General features: G+C 44.4%; 2 protein-coding genes across 3 annotated transcripts in view; one reads left to right on the forward strand and one right to left on the reverse strand.

Moving 5' to 3' along the window:
• Positions 1-23,902, forward strand: part of DOCK2 (dedicator of cytokinesis 2) — a 368,348-nt gene that overhangs the window by 216,566 nt on the left and 127,880 nt on the right. The window lies entirely within an intron of this gene.
• Positions 1-23,902, reverse strand: part of INSYN2B (inhibitory synaptic factor family member 2B) — a 105,275-nt gene that overhangs the window by 40,637 nt on the left and 40,736 nt on the right. The gene's annotated exons all lie outside the window — the stretch shown is intronic.

Genomic DNA, 23,902 nt, shown 5'->3' on the forward strand with positions numbered 1-23,902 from the left:
GTATATACCTAAAGGAAATGAAATCATGTCAAAGAGATATCTGCACTCCCATGTTCACAGCGGCAGTGTTCACAATAGTACAGGTATGGGAACAACCTAAGTGTGTGTTGACAGATGAATGGATAAAGAAAACGTATTATATCTGTACAGTGGGATATTATTCACCCTTAAAAATGAAGGAAATTGTGTCATTTACGACAACATGGGTGAATCTGGAAGGCATCGTGCTAAGTGAAATAAGTCACCCAGAGAAAGACTGAATGATATCATTTATATGTGGAATCTAAAAATAATTGAATTCATATAGACAGAATAGAAAAGGGGTTGCCAGGCGCTAGGTGGTGGGGGAAGTAGGGAGAGGTTAATAAAAAGGGTCCAAACTTTCAGCTGTATGATGAATAGAGTCTGAGGATCTAATGACTAACAAGGTGACTATAGTCGATAACACTATTTTGTGACTGTAATTTACTAAGAGAGTAGAACTTTCATGTTTTCACACACACAACAGAGGCAAATATGTGAAGTGACAGATGCGTTAACTCGATGGAGAGAATCCTTTCACAATGTATACATACATCAAATCATCACATTGCACATTTTAAATATCTTACAATTGTATTTGCTAATTATACCTCAATTAAGCTGGAGGAAAAGAGATTGAATCATGACCAGTATTACAAAACTGAGGATACAGCGAACTGTGTTTGCAATTGTCCCTCATTTTGCAGGTTCCCATACACTTTGACATCTATTACTGCACTTCACCTTGAAAACAATCCGGAGGCATTATCCCCATTCTGTAGATGAGCAAACAGGTGCAGAAAAATCGGGAAACTTGTCCAAGGTCATGGCACTTGGCTCTAGCCAGAGAGAGATCCACTGCCTGGTGCTATTTCTGGCGTCATCACCAGTTCCAGGAGTGAATGTGAGTGAGGCCGATATGTAACTGCTTTCAGTGGCTGCTGCTGCTGGGAAGGTTCTGTGGGTAATTTCCTCGCCTTTGCTATGTCCACATTTCCAAATCCTTTTTTATTTCTCAGGGCTCAGATTTGACGAGCTGTCTCATACTACCAGAGCCACTTACTGCATGAAGCTATTTACATTTAAATTAGTTAAAATTAAATACAATTAGAAGTTCAGTTCCTTGGTCACACTAGCCACATTTCCAGTGCTAATAGCCTCATGTTGCTGGTGGTACCATGTTGGACAGTGTAGACCTTTTCCCTGTGTCGACTGACACTGGGTCAGAGTGATTAGATGAAGGAAATAAAACCCATAGGGTTTCAGAAAAGAGTTACTCCCTTTGCAGTGAACTCAAAAACCAAAACCAAAGCAACAAAACTGTTTTTTGCTTTTTAAGGAAGAAGGCTTAAATGTTTGGTATGAAGCCACCACTCGCAGCCAGGGGTCAGGGAGGGGATCTCTTCCTCGTGCTCATCTTTCTGACAGTCCTGTGCAGTGGGTATTAGCATCCCCATTTTATGGATGAAGAAACCAAGCTTTAGTTACTCCACCAACATATGTGTCTTGTAAGTAGCAGAGCAAGGATTCCAATTCAGGTCTGCTCTCCACACCCACACATCTGCTTTGTTTTACACCGCGAGTCCTCAACCAAAATACGGGTTTTCATTCTACCCCAAAGTCAATGTCTCTGAGTGTGACATTATCATCCAAGATGATAACTTACAAGGATTATTGTCATCAAGACTTGGAGCTTTGGGAAGGATTTGAGTGGATAAACGATAGGAGAATCTCACGAGACGTGCTTTCTGCTGACTCTCACCGAGGCCTTTCCTGGGGCCTGATCCTAAACTCTTTCCTGTTGCAGTCGCCTCTTGTACAGCTTGGCTTACAAAATGCCACTCAGCTGCTGCACCCGCACTGTTTCTTTCTGACTCTGCAGGTCCCCTGGGGCCTTGCTCTCAGCACTTGGACAAGCTCACCGTGGAACTGCAGTAATGACACCTAAAGTTCACCCTTAATGGCACCTGAGCCAGCCTTGTTTCCACGTCTGTGGCTTGGTGTTAACTGAACCATATGTGCTTATGACACGTCTTCCTGGCTCAGATGGCTTTCTGAGCCTTAAATGATTAGAATCGGAAATCCAGAACCCAAGTCTGCCCACTTATAAGAAAGAGGAGAGTCCTGAGACAGGCATCTAATGGTTAGAAGTGGCCATCACGAGCAGCAGGACGTTTTTCCAAGTGAGAGGCCACATGAACTATAAGGAAAATTTCTTTTGAACTCTGAAATTACATAGGCAAGGTCACTACAAAGGCATTTAAAATTGCATCTCAAGATGGTTCGATGGCAAAGGACCTACCCCTCAGTGCTGATTTATTGCTTACTCTTTCAACTTTTTAAGAAGATCAGCAGATGGATTGTGCTGCCTATAGTTGGAGACGTGCTGACTTCTTCTCAGGCCTGATTCATAAACTATCAATGACCTGTTTTCAGCATCATTCCTCTCTGTGCCAGGGAGCTCCTCTGCGGGTTGTAGCACTAAGTATTTAGCCCTGAGTGAAAACGACATGTCACATTCTCAGCAGGTGACCCAGAAGGGGGCATGGCAATGAAGTCCCCCAGATGAACCATTACCCCTCTAGCTACAAGATGAAGGGAAGCCGAGAGGCAATTTCCGGTGAGAACCTGGAGCCTTTTGGACGCATGACCATGAACTTTTCAGGCTGCACCTTTCCAGAGCGCATGGCACATGTCCCTTTTGCTTCTGGTGAGGCCACCAGTCTGGGCTCTCTGGACTGCAGGCCCTCTCCAGTGCCCTCACATGGTTTATCATCCAGAGGGGGTTCCCCATCTGTCCCCCCCGTGGCACTGTCGTGGACGACCTCTGAGCCCTTCCTCAGTCCTCCGGAGGTGAGAGTGACAGCAGACCCCTCAGGTCTCCCCTATGGCCCCTGGGAAAAGTATTTCTACTTTTGTTGATGCTCACTGGCAAACTTGTAGGCAGCTATGGTTCTGGCTGCTAATATCTCAGTGATTTTATTTCTTCCCTGTGTTCATTCCTTCATTAGTGTTTTTATTTCATTTTACTTTACGCTGACAAAATGGTTCCTATTCAGTTAATTTATTTAATGGGTGAGGTGTGTGCTATGCTACGAGGCAGATAATTAGAGAAGAAAGATTATTATTAATTTAAGAGTGTTATGCTTTTCTCAAATTCTTATTAAGGCTGAGTTGCACCCATACACATACACATCTTGTATAAACTGCTGTTTATCAGAGAACTCTCTCTTCACTTCTCTTTTCACGTTGTGGTATTCACAAGCCATCAGGGCCAGTGGAACTTTTAGAACCAAGAGTTGTTCCCACGACACTGAGCTGTCCATAAAATCGCCCTCAGTGTTCAGACGAGGGGATATTTAACGTGGTCAGTGACATTTTTCCAAGTCTGTTTATTACCTGCTGATGAGAGTTCTTCTGAGACAATTTGAGATAAAACTTTAGGAGTAATTATGCTTTATGAGGACATAATGTCCTCCAGGCTTAATTTCACATGATGTTAAATCAATGCTCACATTCGGTACTTTTCCGTCTGTGTTCAAGTTAAAGGGCACAATAGTCAAGTTAGCCATAGTCTGCCAAGAAGTTGGTACCACACAAATGGTAAAGACTGACTTCATGCCCTTTGCCTAATTGTACAAAACCAACAGGAGATGGGAGGTGTCTGGGGTCACCAACTCTCATCCACAAGTGCCATGGAAAGCCTAGACACCAGGAAAAGAGATCAAGAGATGTGTTTTCTAATCAACTGTTGGGGAAAATAATTCCCCATTGTCTTTACTTCCAAAATGCCACAGGACTATTGCATGTCCTTTTGCTTTCATTTGCATGCTGTTTGCTGGGTCAAAATTGGGTTCTTCTCCAGCATGGTGTTACCATCCAAGATCTCTAAGACCAGAGGGCATGGGCTAACTGGGTGCCCACATGTGTCTGGCTGGAGAACAACCGACGCAGCTTGCTGTTTTAGAAAGCAGCATCTACTGAAAGACTTGATGTGAGGGCCCCTGGATATGAGAAGGGGAAAGCAATTATGTTTTCTACGGCTCTGACGTCTTTTGTTTCGCCTTTCCGCTGGAGACGAGACCATTCTTTATTTCCCATTAGAAAATAAGACTGGCTTCCTAGGCTGAAGGGTGGCTCTTATTTGCATGCCCTTTCTTGTCATCCGTCGGCTTTCAGGATTGTTGCTCTGCTCGCAAAGGTTCTTAAATAGTCTTAGCTGCATGCAAATTTATGTTGTGTTGTGTGATGAGCATGTGTGTCCGTGTGTGTGTGCACGTGTGCATGTATGTGTTTTCTTAGGATCTTACTCAGCCAGGGCCATTCTCCTCTACCTTTGTAACTCCCTCAATTTATCATTATCTCTGTCTACTCAAATTCATTACATCAGAAACAGAGTGCTTTATGTGTCACTGTGTATGGTGGAATGTGTGTACGTGTGTGAGTCTGTGTGTGAATATTCATTTATAGTGCATTATATCTGTAATGTATAAAGATGATGGGAAAACGGAGTGGTCCTTTTCATTGCCCAATGCCACTAGTTTTCAATAAAGAAAGGAAAATCAAAAGTAGCAACAGCAGCAATATTGAGATTTTTAACCAGAATGTTGAGAATTATTTTCCCAGGGGGCGATTCCTTCTTTTTTTTTTTTTCTTTCCGTCTTTGAATCAATCCTTTTCAATAGATTACTTACTTAGTCTTTATTGTTTGTAAAACTTCTTGTACAGAAGTAACATTTTAGGGCCTGCCTGCAGTTTTAAGGAAAGGCTGTTTAATGGTTGATAATCTTGTACAGAATTTTCAAATTGATTTCTTGGTCATAAATTGTTCCTCCATTGTAGTGCCTTCTAAACTCTCTTTAGACATCAAGACTTCTTTCTAAATGCATTCATAACCATTAAAATATTGTCTCCGTTTCCTGTCATTTGAAACAGGTCATAACGTCAGGCATACACATCTACTATTTCATTAGTGTGCTAGGAGAGTCGTGCTACCTAAGTTTATAGAGCTTTGTGGTTCCTGATGGAAACTATTTGGCAGTACTCATCCCAAGAGTAGAGATAATCTTTCTCTTTGTGCACAAAATTTCTTCATTTAAATTCCACCCTTCTTGAATCTTATTTATCAGCTTGATATAAGGCTAGGGCAATATAGAGCCTCAGTAGAACCTATTTACAATTTTTACAATTCCCTTGCCTTCCTCTTTCTCCAAGAATGCCTTGGGAATAGAGCAAGCTCATTGCCAAGGAAACTTGCTGACAGTAGAGTACAATTTGGTCCTATTTTCAAGCAGCTTCTTTGACTCTTTAGAAATGGTACTTAAATGTTTTACCTAAGAGGAGCTCAAGAAAATTTGAAACAAAACAAAAACAAACAAGCGTACTAAAATTTCCTATAATACTTGTGACAGTTATTATGCTTTTGGCTTCCTGGAAATCAGTAGTGTATGAGCAGAGGTTTTTCAAACTTTGCTGTATACGATTTAGTGGCGATGGTGTGATTTTTATCATGGCCTTTGCCTAGAAATTTTCTAGCCAAAATGAGTCTAGAAAGGATCTCATTGGTCTAACCCTCTCATCTTATCAATGAGAGACGAGATGCTTAGATGTGGCACTCCTAACCACAATGCTGGTCCCAGTTATTGTATCGAGCAAGAGGATCTGAGAACATTTCGTCATTTAGTCTTCAGTTCCGGCTGCCAAGTAGATGCAGTAGGTAGAATCCTATCCATTTCTACAAACGAGGAAATACGTTCAGAAAATTCAAGTGTCTGGACCCATATCACACAGCAGGTTGGTGGCAGACTTGGACTGACACCTTAGATTTCCTGAGGATGTCCTTTCAGATGAAACTGTTGAAGGAAGAAACAAACGTGGGCCCTCATTCCTCAGAAGCCCTGTGGTATGGATGTCTTCTGGATGTTACATCCTGAAGACAGCCCTTTGAAGCAAGCCTTGACTCCAACCAAGTTCCTTTATTCTCCTTCATCCTCTTTCCTCCAACCCCCTTGATCTGTTGATTTTGCATTTGATGCTTCCTTCATGCTATATCCTAACGCTCAAATAGCCTTACCCCACCCTCTCTGACTCTTTTATGACCTATCTCAATAACTTTCACTTCCTCAGCCTTTCTTGAATTAATCTCATAGATTCCTTTATTCAGAAAAGGAAACAATATCAAACACCTACCCGAGTCCCGAACTGCACTAGGGTGTATCAGTGAGCCAGACTGAAAGGTTCCTGGTCCAGGAGCTTACGGTTTTGAATGGAAGGATCATTGGAAAGCACTAAATTATGTTCATAAGACCAAGGCTAAATCAGAATGGCAAAGCTAGCGGATGTGGCAAATGGTTATTTTTAATGTGGCCTGTACAGTGTCTTAAAAGCTGAATTAATTGCTAACAATTTAAAACCAACATAGAAAGCCACCTGGATTTCTGGCATCTCAACAGTGACCTGGGCTCACATTCCCATAAGCCAACAATCCATCAGGCAAACATATCCCTGTGATATGAACAGTTCTGTACCCTTCGAACGGGGTGGAGTCTCGTTTGCACCTCATGCCCAGGCAGATGGACTCATTCACGCTATCTGCTGACCCCTGTAGACACTTTAGATTTTGCAATCCCAGGAGTGAATGGTCTACAACGTCCCTTCACATCCAGATACACCTATGGTTGTCTGGCTTCCCGTGGCATAATCTCCCGTGGGAGGTGGTCTCTCCCACAGACAGCGCCTGGGCCAGAGCCAACAGCCAGCCAAAGATCATCTGTGTAGACCCAGAGGAGACTGGCCCATCACGAGGCAAACTCAGAGCACATTCACACCCTGGACAGTGACCAGCTGCCCTCACCCCAGGGCCATTCTTTATTCATTCCAAGCCTTGATTGTTGAGGCACCTGCTTAACTTTTGAGCAAAAGCAAATACAGGCTGCATAATGTTTGGGAGAACTAATGCTGCGTATAAGTATGCTTAAAGTTGGGTTTGGGTGCTTTGAAAATCTTGATTCAAAATCAGCAGCGTAAGCAACAACAACGGCAGCTAATATTAATTGCAGACCCATCTCCCTGAATTTAACCCACTGTTCTCATTTTACAGATGGGAAACTGAGACCCACGGAAATTAAATGACTTGCCCAAAGTCATCTAACGAGTGTATTCAATCACTCAAATGTTTTAATGATTTTGGCTCATTTCTCAATTTGCCTGACCATATGGAGAAATTATTTGGGGGATTGACAGAGGTCACACACACACACACACATACCCTATTAGTGTAAAACGTATGCAAAAAAAAAAAATGTGGAACCTCCGTTGTCAGGGTTGAGCAGATTCTTTTCCCACTGACATTTATTATCTACATCTATTTGCAACATTTAAAGGAAGTTTTCATTATCATCAGTTCAGCCATATTAAAGGGACAGTGATCAAGATGTTTTACTAAAGAATCCACATGGGAAACTCAGATGATACACGGAAAGTGAGTTGGTAAATAGGTACAAGAAATGCAGGAAGTGCAGGTGTGAGATCGGTGATTCGAGATACGATCTTCATAGTAAATCTGCTTAAAGAACATAATTTGGTTTAGAAAAACAATCTACCAGAGATAATCCTACCTCTCAAAAACTGGTATGCTGAATTCTGTAAGATTGTAAGAAATATGTCACACTAGACCAGGAATATTCAAAAGCTCCTTGACTGTCCTTTTCTCATGTTCTCGGGTTTATACTCAAATATGACATGGGGAACTCTTCAGGCAGAACAGCGGGTCACCCAGGCAGTTCATGAGAATTCAAGCTGGATTTGAGGTCTTCCTGACTCCCTTGTTTTATTCTACCAGGCTGCAGCATAAGCTGCTGAAATTCTGAGAATAGAGTCTTTAAGACTGTAGGATTCACAAAGAACCTCTACGTGAGCTGTCCACTGCCTAGATGTGGGATGAAATAATTCTAGGTGTGACTGTCAAGCCTCTTATTTATGACCTGTGCCTGCACACATGGAGGGCTAAGGGACCAGCCAGTTGGCAGGAGTCCTTTTGTCAACATCCGTTGGGTCACACTGAGTTCCTGGCCCTGTTATCCCTGTTCTGCACCTGAAGAAACCTTCAGTGTCCCCCTTGTGGACACCAGATTCAAGTGGAGAGAGCAACATGACAGATGACTCTGCCACTAGCTAGCCGTGGGGTAACCTTTCTATGCCTGAGGTTTTTTTTTTTTTTTTTTTTTTTTCATCTATATTAGGAGGATAATGATACTACCTCTCTCACTGAATTGTTAGAGGATCAAACCAATTAATACATGGAAAGTGCTTAGAACAGTACCTGGCGCAGAATGGGTGAAATTAGGTTAGAAGTGGTTAAATAACATTTCAAAGTGTAAGATATTGCTTTTAATAACAACAACTAGGATTTTGAGCCCTTTTATGTGCCAGGCACCAGTCCAAGAATCTAGCATCTATTGAATCGTTTAATCTTCAGCATATACAAGATACTACTATTTTATCTCGATTTTCAGTTGAGAAAACTGAAGTTAGAAATGTCAGTAATATGCCAGGTCACACAGCTAGTCAGTAATGGAGCCCAAACTTGGAAGCAGGGTTCAGTCTTTGGAACCCATGCTCTTAATCACTATGCTGTAAAGAGATTAGACAAACTGTGTTCTTCCTCTTTCAAGTCCAAGATTGCATTCATTCACTGTAAATATCCTGGATCTGTGGGAGACTGGGGCAGAAGACGGGCACATGTATTGCTCCCTTATTACCCAAAGTCTGAAGCCTGTTGATATAATCCAGCTGTCAAGTCACAGTATTTCCTTGGACAAAAGACTCAGCTTTTTAACTGCAGCAAAACCCACAGCAACCAATCTGGCTTGGGATTTCTGCTGATTCTTGCTAACTTGTTTTTAATTGATTTCCACCATTGTTGGCTCCCCAACTAGATTATAAACTCTTGGTAAACTAGGCCATGTTTATATAACCGCGCATCTACGTGACACCCGTGAGTGTAAGACACTCAAAGGTTCAGCAGCTACCAGTGAATGGATTGATTTTACTCATTTTATACCTGATATCAACAATCCTCATTGCCTACAGATTTTGCCTTAGTCAAGGTAGGAATCCTAGAGTTTCCTTTGGTGCAAAGCTGGAGTCCTAGTGCTGTCTAATTCTTGTGACTATCAGTGACGCAAATTACTCGTTGAGTATAACACTGTTATATCTCTTTCATGTCTACCAAGAAAGCACTTTACTGAAGTGAGGCTCTGCTGTCCATCTTTGATTTCCAATTAAGAGACTCGTAGGATACAATGAAAATTGAATGTTGTTTGCTGAATGTAATGGATTGTTAGCTGGTTTTTTTGTTTTGTTTTGTTTTGTTTTTTTCGTGGTTGTGAAACATGAGAAAGTCCCAAAGGAACCAGATATGTATAAAAACAAGAACTTGAAAAGAGAAGGTGTTCACAGCATAGGCTCTCCTGGAGAGTAATTGAAGATGACAGAAGCCATAACGCCACTCTCAGATAGAGTCTTTTTCTGGCCACACAATGTAGAAAATGGTGACCTTGAAGTAGAGAGGAAGACTTGTAATTAAGGAGGAGCTGAGCTAGAGTTGGTTTTTCCCTTCCACGGGAACTTTCATTCTGGAGACTGCACTGGGCCATTCAATAAAGAATGGTGCCATATCCCAGGAAACAGGGCCTTACAAACTATCAAAACTAGGACTGGAAGAAACCCCAAATTGTGCCTTTCAGCATGGAAAGGTATTTAGCGGGCATCCGAGGGACAACATAAGCTTTTGACATCCTATCCTTCATTTTTGGGGGGGAGGGATGTCACACTTTATATAGAATTTAAAGCTCAAAAAGATCCCATTCAATTCGCTATGGCTGGCAATTTTCACTATATATATGTAAAAAAAAAAAAAAATCCTCCTTGTCTAGGGAGACCTTGTGCTTGTTTGCCCGGGACCCAGCCTATGCCTGCTGGACTGGTATAATTATTAATACCTTTGTAAAATGTCCTTGTTTGGATGATAAATTATACTCTGCCTATGCCACAGTGATTCCACTGCTAAGTAGCGAACCTCGAGAAGTACTCACACGTGTCCAAAAAGGTTATGGCAGCTGTTTGTGATATCACAGCACACGCGCGCCTACTAGTAGGAGGAGAATGGCCCGATGAGCCACGGAGCATTCATCCTGAGGAGAACCATCTTGCCATTAAAAGGATCTGATAGATCTGTATGCACTGAGATGAATAAATCTCCTACATATGTCTCGGGAGGGGGGGGGGATTTTCAGAATATTGTTCAATATCATAATGTTTAGGTTACTTTAAAAAGGCAAACTAGTTTAAAATATATTGTAGGGGCCGTAATATATTCTGGTAACAGGACTCAGAAACAGGGGTAAGCTGGATGACAGTGACGGGCTGGAATTTGATATGGTGGCCAAAGACGGCGTGAACCATCACGTTCCAGCTATTTCTCAAGGGCACTGTAATCTCACATTGCTTGTGGAATTGAGCATTGATTTTAAATATAATTTTAAACTTAAAACAACGTTTAAGAGGCAATCTTGCTCAACTGACTGTTTAGAATTGAGGTAATTGGGGCCGAGAGGAGCCACATACATTTCCTAGAGTTGCATTGTGAATATGGGGTTGAGCTGAGGCCCACATGAGTCTCCTGACGCCCTGTTTCTTATTCTCTAACTAGACAACACTCTCCTCTCAGGTTTATGAGGAGTTATTAAGTTGACTTCACCTCATGGAAATGAATGGCTGGACACACACTTAACCATGCCCATGAAATTGTACTTCCTCTAAATCCCAGACTAAAAGTTACCAGCCAGGGCTGCTCAGCCCATCCATGTACTCCCAACTGGCGCCAGCTGACATATTCTCTGGAGTCTGCTGTTTGGTTTTGTCGGCCCCTAATTCTCCACGTGTTATTTTGATGTGGACATGACGAAGGCCGTTCATGGTTTGGCGCAGTGGCAAGTGTGTGGAGAGGAGGATTGTTCCGACATATTGTTATTGCAATGACGAGGGCGCCGCCTTCCTTGGTTTGTGCTCATGGCCTTTTCCTCCCCAGCAATTCTTTTAGCCCCAGTGAAACCTGCTAATGTGGAGGCAGCTGAAAGGAGCTCCAGCATGATTCTTCCCTGCAGTGTTTGCATGGTAACAGAGGTCAGGACCTGAAGCGAAATGTGATGTTGCTTTGAAGGTAGAAACTTAGCATTAACCAGCAGATTAGTATTAATGGAAAGGATTTTATTGAACTTTATTTTTGCCTGCCTAATTTTCCTGAAATTATACCAAACGACTGCACTTTCTGGTCCTCATTAATACACATCCTGGTAATAATTGTTATCAATGTTGTTGACTTTAGAACTCAGCACTTTATGTGAATTATGTCACTTAAAGCACAAAGCAACCTTATAAGGGACTATTTTAACTCCACGGAATAGATAAACACTGAGAAAAATACTGGCTTCTTAAAATTGAGCAACATGGGGAAGGTCACACAGGAGGAGAGGGAGCTGGGTTTGAACCCGGGCAGTCTGATCTCTGAGCCTGAGTGATTCACCACCATGCCACATTGCTATGCCATAATAATGATTATGTAATTATTATGATTGCACAAAATAAAATGTAATGCAATAAAATGTAATATTATGTAAGATATAATTATATGCAATTAGCTGTGTGGGGACTCATTTGCATACTTTGATTCCAGAAACACCAAGAGGGGAGAACACTTTCTCTGAGAGTTGTTAGTAGAATTCCAGAAACTGGGTGGTTTTGGGCAAAGTGTAAAAGCTGCTTCTCCACCCCCTACTCTCCCTACCCGCCTTTTTTCTTGGTCTGACAGTTTGCTGGCTGGCACTCATCCTTGGGAGACAAATGAAACTTCAGATCTCACCATTCACACCACTCAGGGAGCACACACATCACTTACTGAGTAACTGATGGGTTTGGTAAGAGGGCATGGCTGTAACTCAGCTGAGGGGTTCCACAGAATTCATAAAAGGTGATAGCCCAGCCCCACTGACAGGTGATGGACGGTGTAACCCTGGAGAGCACATAGCCCTGTGCTCATTCCCACTTCTGCAGACTTCAATTATGGCTGCGACTTGGCCTTTCCTTTGGACTTACAGGAAAGCCTAAGAGCTGAATGGCTGAGCTCACCATGATCTGTGTGGCAAAATACGTAGTTAAACAGTTTGCTAAATGAACTAAGATTCATTTTGTTAGGTCTTTACTCAGTCCATAGAAACGCTTTCTCAATTACCTCTGCAAGTATACTATTTATCTCTCTTAGTTATTTTCCAATTCCTTCTACAAATGTTTAAAGAGAGAGTCCCCATTACAGTATCTTACTGCCATGAAGGGAAATCATGTCGGTAATGCGCAATAAGAGTGAATGTACTGTAAACCTAGAGAAGTGTCTGGAATGGGAAAAGCACTCAAGCATGGTTTGAACTAAATCCATATTGTGCTAATACGAGATTTTGGATTATAACATTCGAGATCATCCTTTTCTAACAAGACACTGCATAATCTTGGTATTATTAGCACCCCACTCTAACCAACTGAGCTAACCAGTTGCCCTATGTCATGCGGGGCGGTAGGCGAGGTCTCTGCTCCCGCTCCCCACACAAGAACGCAGGACAAGGTGAGACCAAAAAGGAACACCCACTGTCGTGCGGGGTACCCTGCTCGCTGCGCCATTTGTCGTGCAGGGTCTCAGCTCCCGCTCCCCGCCCAAGAACGCAGGACACGGTAAGGCCAAAAAGGAACACCCATGGAGCCATAAGTAGGGGAGTCAAACCAATATATTCTCGCTGGCGGCTGGGCTGGAGACACAGGAAACAGGATCTACATAATCTGCCTAACAGCAGTCTGCGCTTGCCAGCCACCATCTTCTTGCTAGCCCCCATTCCATTCCTGCTAGCGTAGCCACAGCCGTTATATTAATGGCCAATGGCCTACGGGTTACAGCTGACGGCCAACTAGCCACAGCTGCTGGCATCTGATCACAGTTGATGGCCATTTACTACCCGAGCCAGCACCTTTCTATGTGAGGCCGAGAGCCTGGAAACTGTTTTTTGGGGTTTTGTCCCCACACCCACGGAGCCATAAGTAGGGGAGTCATATCACTATATTCTCGCCTGCGGCATCCGCCTCTCTACAATCCACTCTTGCTAGCCCCCATTTTTTCTGCTACAGTAGCCACGGCAGTTATATTAGTGGCCAATGGCTTACGGGTTACAGCTGACGGCCAACTAGCCACAGCTGATGGCCATCTGATCACAGTTGATGGCCATTTACTACCCGAGCCAGCACCTTTCTATGTGAGGCTGAGAGCCTGGAAACTGCTTTTTGGGGCTTTGTCCCCACACCCTAACACCACATAATCTTAATTTTTCTTTATTCATATGTTTTCGCTTTCTTAGCATCAAGTTCCGAGAGGCTATCTAGAAACATCACTGAGCCTGGATTTTTGAGTAATTGAGGACTGTTATGATATTTTTTAAAGATGAAAATTATGTTCAAGTCACTCTTTCCCAAACACATTCCATGGACACCCAGGCCCTCAGATCAACAGCTCTGTGGTCAAATTCACATGGGGAACTCTGCCTGTTTTAGCTCCCTCTTAGAAATTTGCCCTGCATATTAAAAGCTCTGAGAATTCCTGCATCCACTAAAGCTGTCTGTTTAACTTTGTTTAACCCAGTGTTGTCCAAACTCTTTTGTCAGAGCCCTTGCGTCGCCCCTGTTGGGAGGAAGTGCTCAGGAGAAGCTGCTTTCAGGGTGGGATTACATCGCTGTACCCACGGAGTACACTGAGACATTGCTTTTGCTGATGATCAGGGTCCATTGTTCAGAACAGGTTGTAATCAACTTTAATGACAAACCGTCTTTCAAAGATCTTAACTGAACTTTTAAGTCCCTTAATTGGATAGTGTACAGCCACAAAATTTTGTCCCTTTCCTGCAAGGAATGTAAAACTACCGTGATGGCTCTTTGAGAATGGAAGGTGATCTTTAAAACAAACAAACAAACAAACAAACAAACAAACAAACACGTCCCAGAAGGGTTGGAGGTTAGAATTTTTCTGTGCCTATTAGAATGCCACATAGCTCCTGGGACTGCACAAATATTATTGAAGAGCTTTGCCATAACCCAAATGACCTTTCCATTCAGTTCACTCATTTCTTTAGCTTTAATATCATTCTGCTTTTGAGAAAGAATGTTAACACAAATTGCAGTAATGTCACTCTGCAGTATTTGCATAGCCAGGGCGTTGCTTTTGGAAGAAGCTTTCCAGAAAGAATTACAGTAGAGTGTCTGCATTGCCTAAGATACCTATTGCTTCCAAACAGTGAACCTTTCATTTTATGTATGAAAAGGTGGAGCCTCAGAGCAGATGATCCCTAATTTATGCAGGTGGAACCATGGTAACATTCACCGGAAATACCAAGAAATAATGTTAATAAAAATGATGTCAGTATTGTCAACACATGGAAGCTGTTAGCTAGATCATCTGGAATTGGTTGACACGGTCAGATTAGAACTTTCTTAACACCCTTAGTGTTATATTTGGAACCAGACCTGGTAGTTTAATTATCTCAGAAAGGAATATATTGGCCATTGCCTTTATAATAATAACAGGAATGACAAAAACTACCCTTTATGATTGGGGATTTTGCAGAGTATCACCTACATTATCTTCCTAGGCTGGTATAGTCACTTCAGTGTAAAGATGTACAGGACTCAGAGAGGTTAAGTGATTTGTATATGGTCACACAGCTAATACACAGCAGAGTTGGAACCAGAACCTAACCCACGGTATCTACATTAAATTGTATTATCTCATTTCACAGAGCTCCTCAAGCAGAGTTTTTGCTTGAATATAACCTATCTCTTTTGGGTATCTGATATATTCTGTGGGGTTTTCTGAGGGGAGTTATTTGGAAAGGAGCTTGGAATTTGTATGTTGAAGTTGGGTAGCCCCTTTATTTAACAAGTACCTAGATAGTGCTTGTTTCCATAGCAGGTCTCTAGGACACTTTGTAAATACCAAGTTGTAGATTTCTCTTATCAGTTCTACAATGCAGATATAATTTTACAGACATGGACACTAAGACCAGAGAGGCTAAATCACTCGCCTGAGGACACAGAGCAGTACTAGGATTTGCACACAGGTCTCTGGCTCCAGAGTCTCTCCTCTTGACCTCCATACCATGCCCTCTTCCTTCTACCTCCTCTGTGTAAGTGTGTCTGGCTGGAAAGATCAGGTGGAGGGTGACTCACACTAGGAGATCTGTTGTTGTTCTAAACATAGTGTGTCTAGGCAGTAAACGTATATGGATGGGTTTTCCTTTGTTATTCATACTTTCATATATTTTCTAACTTCCTACAGAATTTGTACGTCACTTTCAGGATAATAAAGGGCATGCACAGAAAACACATATTCTCGTTTAGGGTTGCTGCCTTCTTCTTAGGTGCTGAAAGATATATTGGCAAATACAGATGGGCATGCACCACACACACACACAATCAGCCAGGGAATTTTGAGTCAGAAGACTTGTCTTTAAGCCCCTGTTCATTTCTTGTTGCACGTTCCTTTTGTAACCTTGGGTCTATCTCTGCACTTCTTTGAGCTGCTGGTTTCCCATCTGATACAGATCCCATTTATCCCATCTGATAAATGGAGAATAAAACTACTTCGTAGAAGATTAGAAGGACTAAGTGAGACACTGAATGTGCACCTACTTTGTAAGTTTAAAAGTGCTACAAAAATGCCAATCACTGTTGAAAGACATGCATGACATTTTTTTTGAAAGTTTCCATTCTCCGTTATTTGCATAGATGTTATGCAACCTGTGTTTTGGAAAGTTTGCCAGGAAGAATTTCATCCTGCAGCCCTTAGCCGGTCAGGATGTGAGCGAGGGTGGAGGTTTTGTGGGATAAGCAAACTGCCGCTCCCATGGAGAATTCTCTAAATTTGCAAGTAGGAACATCGAAGTTGGCAAAATGGAGTTGGAGTAATAACATTTATCATTCAGGTGGAGCTGCTGTGTTTGCAAAGGGCTTGGTAATTGGTAATTAGGTGACCCCCCTGGTGCCTCCTCCTGCCATCCCAGCTTCCTACTGCCCTGCTGTGCTCCCATGAATTCAGAATTCAGAGGCACCTGCGTGCTCTCACTGTGTAGCTCCCTCCATGGTGTCTGGAAAGTCCCAGCAGGTCACAGCCATCGATGAGTCAGTAGTGGGTAAGAGTTACAGTGTGCTTCGTCGTCCTGCCATCCCGGGCTAGTAGGAAATGAGGTCAGGCCAAGAAGACATCGGGCTTTGGGCCGGAATCATTTTAATATAAATAGGAATTCTCTGCCCTCATCTTCCTTCCCTCTCACCTTTCACCCCCAGAACCGAAATTCTGTCTTGTCAGTTTTTTGGTGTCCAGCGACCTATTTTTGCTTCCTCCAACCATCCTGTTGCCAAGTCAGATTTCCCCACGTGCTCTCTCAAGTAGGGCAGATGTTTCTCATTCATTTGTTCCTGAGAAGAATTAGGACCTGAAAATCTTAATGATCATTCAGCTGCTTCTTGGGTAGCAATTTAGTCTCTCATTGAACACCCATTTCATCTCTTCAGCTCCATTTAATCACGGTGAAGTTCATTTGAAGGGAATGAGACTTCTTATCAGCACTCCATCCTGCTTGTAGAATGGAGAGCCTCTTCTCTGCCATTACGGCCGGTCTGCAGCACTTGTCTGGAAGGAGGACTCAACACTGAATAATTAACAAAACCATCTTTTCTGACCTCCTCCCCCACCCCCCTTCATCAATTCGGAAGAATCTGGTGTTCTCTTTGGCCTGCAGGCCAAGCTACATCTCCTCATTTTGGGTCTTCGCCAGCATCTACTTCCTCTAGAAGCCGTTGGAAGTCCCTAGAACTGAAAATGAGCAGTCTGCACCCAGGCCCAATGGCTCCTTTCCAGTGTTCCCAGGAAGGCTTCAGTCTTATCAGGTGGCTCTCAGTTCCGTCTCAGACTGTTTCCCACAAGTAATTTAACCACATGTAACATTAGACTCTCCCCTTTTTACTATTTTTTATTTTTATTTTTTAGATGTGTTTTTTTTCTCTGTGATGCTTTTTTTTTTGCTACCCTCCCCTACCTCCCATCCATCTGTTCTTTTTATGGAAGGCCAAAACTTTTACCATATAGTAAAGATGAGGGAAATGGACTCTATAGTCATACCTGCCTCGTGAGAGGGGTGATGGGGGTGCTGAGATAATGGGTCAAGGTCCCAGCCCTGCCCCTGACTGGCGGTATGGCCCTTGGCGACCTCGGTTCCTCAGCTCCTTCATCTGTAAAGCAGGGTAATAATAGCACCTGTTTTATAGAGTTGTGTTAGGAAGATTAAAAGAGACCATTCGTGTAAAGTGCTTCACAGGGTTTCAGATGAATAGTCTTCTGTAAATATTATCTATGGTCATTATCATCATCATTCCTGGAATTTAGCAAGTTCTGGTTCCCTGAGGAAAAGATGGCCGCTGCCAGCAGGAGCTGCTTTAGATCTTGTACTTCCCCAGAGACAAACTGTGGCGTTCCTAAAGGTGTTTTGTAAGGACACAGGTGTACAGCATGGCCACATGCCCTGGGCAAGGTGTCAGCGGCTCTGGCCTCTGGGCCCATTGCTTAGAGATGATCTTGGCAAGAGGAATCTCTCTCTCAGAGCCAAGGGGGAAGCTCTGGGGAAACATGGGTCTGGAAAACCAGTGAGGCCAAAGGGATCTAGGACCAAGCGCCCCCACAGCTGTGGACACAGACCCCAACTTAAGAACCACTCATCTCATGGTCTCTCACCTGCCACATGCAAACCTTAACCCAGTACCTACTCCTCCCTTGCTATTAAAAGGCCACCGTCACTTTGCATAGAAGGGCACTTTTCATACTTATGATGCGTGTCTGCAAAATTACCCTTGTATCTTCTACCTTTTTTGAACTGCCATATAAGGCTTGGCATTACTCTTAAGAAATAGGCCCTTTTTCCTAAGTGCATGACCCTCGGAATGGAAATGGTCCACATCGATGTTCTGTGAGTCCTGCTGGCCACGTCCAAAGAGGGCATGGTGGAAATGATGACTGGGGAAGATGAACCTGGAGGCTGCATGCGGCTGTGAGCTAGGAGCGGTGAGCTGGCTCAAAGGCTGGCCAAGGCAGCGTGGACGAGGATTTCATCAGAGCAAGTAACGCAGGCGCGTCGTGTTCTGTATCACCCCTCACACCACGTTGTGGGCTGGAGGGCACCACAAAGACCGTTTGCAGATAAGCCAAAGCCTCCAAGGCTTGGAGCTCTGTAAACAGGTGAAAACGGGCTGGATGCATTCATTCTACAGCTAGCTATTTACTGAGTTTCCATTGTACCTCAGACCCCATGCTGGGAACACAGGGTGAACAAGACAGATAAGGTCCCTACCTCTAAGTCTTAAAAAAACAAACAAACAAACAAATAAACAAAACCAGAAAACTATCGTAATATAAAATAAACAACCAAGGAGCAGGGATAGGGAGAAGTACAGGTGAGGGCAGAGGTGAGGCAGGCACTTCAGGTAGGGTGGCCAAGCATACCCTCTGTGACATTTACGCTAAGAATTAAAAGGTTAAAAGGAGCTTGCCATTTGAAAAGTGGGAAGAAGAGCAAAGAGCATAAAAATATTCCAGGCGGAGAAACTGGCGTTTGCAAAGGCTTGAGGTGGGAAGATTCTGGGCCTTTCCAGGACTGGAGTGAAGGCCACTGTGGCTGGAGAGTCGTGAGGGTGCAGAGCGGCAGATGATGGGAAAGGGAGGGAGGAGCGAGACCCTCCAAGCCTGTGGAGGCCGCAGTCAGGGGTGTGAATGGTGATGAAAGGCAGCAGTTTCACCCTGGAGCGTGAGTCGGAATCTCTTGAAGGACCCCTTAAACACAGGTTGCTGGGCCCCATGCTTAGACTTTCTGATCCCAACAGGGGGACCTGCAAATGTACATTTCTCACATACTCCGGCTGGTGCAGATGCTGCTGACCCAGAGACCCCTTTGAGAACCACTGCTCTGAGGCAGCGAGAAGCCTGTCAGAAAGATGGTTACTAGAACTGGCGGGACTTACTTGGTAACCCACCAAGTGTGGGGCTCAAGGGGGAAAGGAATCAAAGATGATTCCAGAGGTACGATCCCATGTGATCTGGAGGTAAAATATGCAGGAAAAATCCTTTAGTGGGCGTTGGATGGTGAGATAATGTGGCCAGCAGAAATTTGCCATGGGTCTCAGTGCCCGTGGGAATTCAGAGACCCATAAGCCCCGCACAGATGGGTGGTAGAGGGGGCATACATGCAGGGAAGCCGCACACAGAAGCAGGAATGGGACGCTGACAACTTGCAGTTTCTCCAGGCCCTCCCTGCCAACCCTTTCCCCCTGCAGACTTGGGGCCAGCCTCCTCACTGGCTCGCCTGCCCAAGGCCGAACCATATTGGCAGCAACCCCAGGCAACCAGCCAAGGGGCGGGCTTGCTTTGGGCGTCCTCTTCCTCTACCATCTTGTAGGAAACTGGACTCTACTTCCTGCATTCTGTGGTGACAGAAAACTAATTCCCCAACTAATAGCCCTGACCAGGGACACCCGCTCTCCACCTGAATGAACCCGGTTTGTGTTTGCTCTGCCCCACCCAGAAGCCTCCATGGTTTCTGTGCAGTCAGTCAAGTGTCCCAGCCTCCCTTCCACCAGAGCACAGCCTCCTCTCCTCCCCATCAGTGTGTGCTGCTGAGAGCAAATCCAAGTTACCAGGGCAGTTTGCTGGGCTGGGGACAAAACCAGTGAGTGACTTGGAACATGGTCCACTCACAGGACAAGCCGGGTAACTGTGGAAAGGACATTGTCATGAAGCCAAAGGGGAGAAAAGTTTTGAAAGAGGCAGAGAGGCCCAGATTCATCCAAACTGTGGAAAAGTGTAAGAAATAAGGAACAAGTCAACAAGTCATAACTTCATAGAGAACTACTATACAAGAGTGGGAAGATGGAAGAAAACAAGCAGTCAAAGCCCAGTAATGCACATCTAATGTTGTTAGGTTAAATACTACGCAAGCAATTGAGCGATGAAAATTATTAATTGTGCGCACGAAGCTCACACTATGCCCCGGGTACTTCTACTCCTGCTTTGAATAGTGCACTAATGAGCAGATAACTGCACCATTAATTACGCCAAGTCTTGCTTGGAGATAGGCTAAAGGCCAAACATGTAGGATGAGGGGTATCTAGGCATGCCTTCTATCTCATTTCCCCGAAAATAAGACCTAGCCGGACGATCAGCTCTAATGCGTCTTTTGGAGCAAAACTTCATGTAAGATCCAGTCTTATTTTACTATAAGACCCGGTCTTATATAATAGAATATAATATAAGACCAGGTCTTATATTAATTTTTGCTCCAAAAGATGTATTAGAGCTGATTGTCCAGCTCGGTCTTATTTTTGGGGGAAACACAGCATCTTTGTGCCCTGAGAAGAGCAGATGGAATGCTTGAGGTCAACTTGAGCCCACAGCTGGCCCAGCAGACAGCCATTCTGCCATGCTCTGCCTTGAAAAGGAAACCAGACTGCCATGCAGTAAGCCTCCACTGGCTCAGAGGACACCTGCCGCGTGCGTGCAAATGGCACAGTGGGGGTTAAAGGTAGTTTCAGGTTTATGCAGAAGACATGTATAAGCCAGGACCCATAGGAGGAAACTGCCCAAGGACCAGTATTGTCCACTCTTTGCTTCGCCTGTCCTGGGCCACATGACAAACAGTCCCCTCCCGCGCCCTATTGACACCAACAGTATGATCCCACATGAGTAAGAACAGACAGAGACAAAGCCCATGGCTTTCTCACATCTGGATTTTCCAAAGTGGATTGTGGCAAACTGTACACAGAGAGCTAGCATATCTTGCCATGGTTATGAGATAAGACAGAGACCACCCTATTGGACTCTGACAGCTTTGAACCAGCCCTGTCCAATGATAGAAATTGTGTTTTGTGTTACCAATGTGGTGGCCACTAGGCACGTGGGCCTGTCGGGCTCTTGGAATGGGGCTAATGTGACTGACCAAGGGAACTTGTCATTTTCATCTTCATTGATTTCAATATCGATAGCCACATACGGGAGGTGTTGAAAGCACAGCTTCAGAAGACACCCCGGCTTTGCTTCCTTCTTTGTGCTCTTCTGGGGCTCCTGTCTGGGCCCCAAGGGCCTCCAAGCCTCTTAGGGTGATGTGTGTCCTCTGGGATGATTTCCTCATGGACGATTTTCTTCCTCCTCTCAGATGAGAGCCTCATTCACTCCAAATGAGTAAAAATCTGCCCAGAATTACTTAAGGGGTGAAGGATGAATGTATTAACAGGCTACAGATAACAAGAAAGTCCTTTAAAAATGAATGTGGTGGCTGTTTAGTGCTGCTAAATCAATTTGTGCAAAATCACGGAAGACAAAGATGAGCTGTGGCTGACAGGGAGCAATTAAGTTTTGTGATTTTGCCTTGAATTATGAATTTCAAGAGGTTTGTTTCTCCCTCTTAAATCTCCATCTTCTTTGCCCTCAGACTGAGTGGTGGAAAGTACTCCATGGATGAGCCTCTTTCTAGATTGTTGAGCAATCTTCTCTCTTGGTGTCTTTTCTGCTGTTCTCAGCTCTTCATCAAGGTTTGCATTTCTCTTTCTTCCCACATTTGCAACATTTTAGCTGTATAAATAAGTGGAAAGGAAAGAAAGGAGGGAGGGAGGGAGGGAGCGAGGGAGGGAGGGAGGGAGGGAGGGAGAGAAGGAAGGAAGGAAGGAAGGAAGGAAGGAAGGAAGGAAGGAAGGAAGAAAGGAAGGAAGGAAGGAAGGAAGGAAGGAAGGAAGGAAAACAAGGAAGGAAAACAAGGAAGGAAAACAAGGAAGGAGAAGGCATCCTCATCAAATGTCCTGAGCGGTTCTCTTTCAGCAGATGTTTCCGCACAGCCCTGGCATGTACTCACCTCTGTGCCGGACACAGGGACGCACATAAGCTGGGAACGTGAATTAGGGGGAAGCCATTTTCCTCCTGGGAAATAATAATGACTTTGGCTGGTCAGCTCACTCGGTGAAGTCACTGTGCTTCTGACGTCCATGGTCTCAGGATTTTGCCTCATCCGGGAGGCCCCCAATCATGACTCCTTCATACAGAGCCCAGCTCTGGGAAGCCATCCAACACACACGTGTGCATTCCCCAGAGGACCCGGAGAGAATGGGGGTGGCTTGGCTCCCCGCAGCCCTAGTGCTAACAAAAGCCATCAAGGCACATGACTTGCTACCCACAGGGGGTCAGTGGGAAGGACATGCACCCCAGAGTTGCCCAAGGGGCTTGGCGTGGAGCTGCCATGTCTCAGCAACCGAAGAATCTCGCCTTGGTTGCTTGAGGCGTCTTCAAAGAAACCCTTCCCACCTATCCAAGTGCACTAAGCCCCTGGCCTAGAAAATGAGATTCGGTTATTTTATGAGATGGTATGGTTTCCTAGAAAGGGCTTTCGGGTTAGACTGACTGGAGGTTTAAACCCATTTCTGTCACTTCCTGACGGTTTGACTAGTGAAGTGAAATAACGTTTCTGAGCCTGTTTCCTCATCTGTGAAACTGGGCTAATGCTGCACTGTGAGGTGGTGGTGAGGGTAATAAATGAGGAATGTGACGTTTCTAGTCCAATGGCTTCCATGTGGTAAGGTGGCTAGCAGTGCACTTTGGTAGATGCAGCCAAGATACCCAGAAGACAATCCCCAGCTAGCCCCAGGAACGCTGTGAAAGCTTCCCTTCCAGCATTTCTCTCCTGCCTGCCCTTTCCTTTGCTCCTCCTTCTTCACGGCGGGTCAGGGCATCATTCATTCATTCGGTGTACACCTCGGAGAGCCTCCTGCATGCCAGGAACTGCTCTGGGAGCTAGAACTATAGCAGGGACCAAGAGTCCTCACGATGCTTGTACTTCAGTGGGGAGGGCCACACAGACGCAATAAACAAATGAAAACATAATGTCAGATGGTGATTGGCACCACATGAAAAGGTAAAGCAGGGTGTGGGGAGGTGATGGAGGTGATGGAAGCCTATTTAATATTAACAGCAAGTTTGTGATCTTTAAGGTGACATGTGCATGCGCACACAAGCATACAGCAGGGAGGAGGGATCCCTTCTGTTACGGTGTGAGGACAAAGGGCTTGAAGACATGAGGCTGGAGGTGGGGAAATGGAGTGAGCTGAGCTGAAGAAGAGTTGAGGATGGGAAGAGAAGATGCAGGCAGGGGTGTGGAGTAGGGAGAGCAGGGGGAGGGGCAGAGGGTGCTGCCACACGGGGAGGTGTGTGGCAGGAGCAGCGAGGGAAGGCTCCCAGGATTTCCCAGCGGATGTGACACACACCTGGGCCCCTCAGGAAGCCCTCAGCCAAAATGTGCGTGACTCGCTGATGCTCTTACAGTTTGGGTTTGGGATTTTTAGATCTGGGAAATGTGGACCTGACCACTGGCTGAGGGTCAGGATTGCCCAAGGAGCCAGTATTTATATGCTCCTCATTTTAGATAATCCAAACATAAACAAGCGTAAGGTAAAAAGCCCAAGTCCCTTTCACTGTTCCCCAAATTCTCATTTTCAAAAATGACTAATATTAAAGAGTGAAATGTGTATCCTCCCTGATATTTTCCTATAAATATACACACACACATGCATAGTGTTTAAAAATAAACAGTGGTTTCCTTGTTTTTTTTGGTTTGTTTTTTTTTAAGGAGAAATCTGGTATCAGTTTCCCAGGGACCAAATCCCAAGAGAGAATACCAGAATATTCTAATATTGATGCCGCATCCTCAAA

This window comes from Rhinolophus hipposideros (genome assembly GCF_964194185.1).
Source record: "Rhinolophus hipposideros genome assembly, chromosome: 23".
Taxonomy (NCBI): domain Eukaryota; kingdom Metazoa; phylum Chordata; class Mammalia; order Chiroptera; family Rhinolophidae; genus Rhinolophus; species Rhinolophus hipposideros.